Source organism: Pygoscelis adeliae, unplaced genomic scaffold (genome assembly GCF_000699105.1).
Source record: "Pygoscelis adeliae isolate BGI_AS28 unplaced genomic scaffold, ASM69910v1 Scaffold297, whole genome shotgun sequence".
Lineage (NCBI taxonomy): Eukaryota > Metazoa > Chordata > Aves > Sphenisciformes > Spheniscidae > Pygoscelis > Pygoscelis adeliae.
In genome coordinates this window covers 484,302-484,582 of record NW_008825211.1, presented here as the reverse complement: position 1 = coordinate 484,582, position 281 = coordinate 484,302, and the positions used below count along the sequence as shown (strand labels likewise).

General features: G+C 59.8%; 1 protein-coding gene across 1 annotated transcript in view; it reads left to right on the top strand.

Moving 5' to 3' along the window:
- The window catches only part of XRRA1 (X-ray radiation resistance associated 1), a 20,426-nt gene that overhangs the window by 15,614 nt on the left and 4,531 nt on the right, over positions 1-281 (top strand). The gene's annotated exons all lie outside the window — the stretch shown is intronic.

The window sequence follows — 281 nt, the reverse complement described above, 5'->3', positions numbered from 1 at the left end:
CCCTAAGCCCACCACGAGGTCGGACCCCGATGCTCTGCCTACTGGTTAACAGAGGGGTAAATGCAACGCAGACACTGCTGGGGTCCCTTGGATCCACAGCTGGATTAACACCCCCCCCCCAAACCCAGCTGGCGGGAGAACGGCCTTAGAACAAAAGCAGTTTTGCCCCCGAGACGAAGCAGGACTCGGGTCTCTGAGCACTGGCCGTGTTTCATCTCCATCCCAGCCCCGACGGTGGAGCAAAACTGAACGGCCAGTGGAACAAAGACACGGCTGGGACC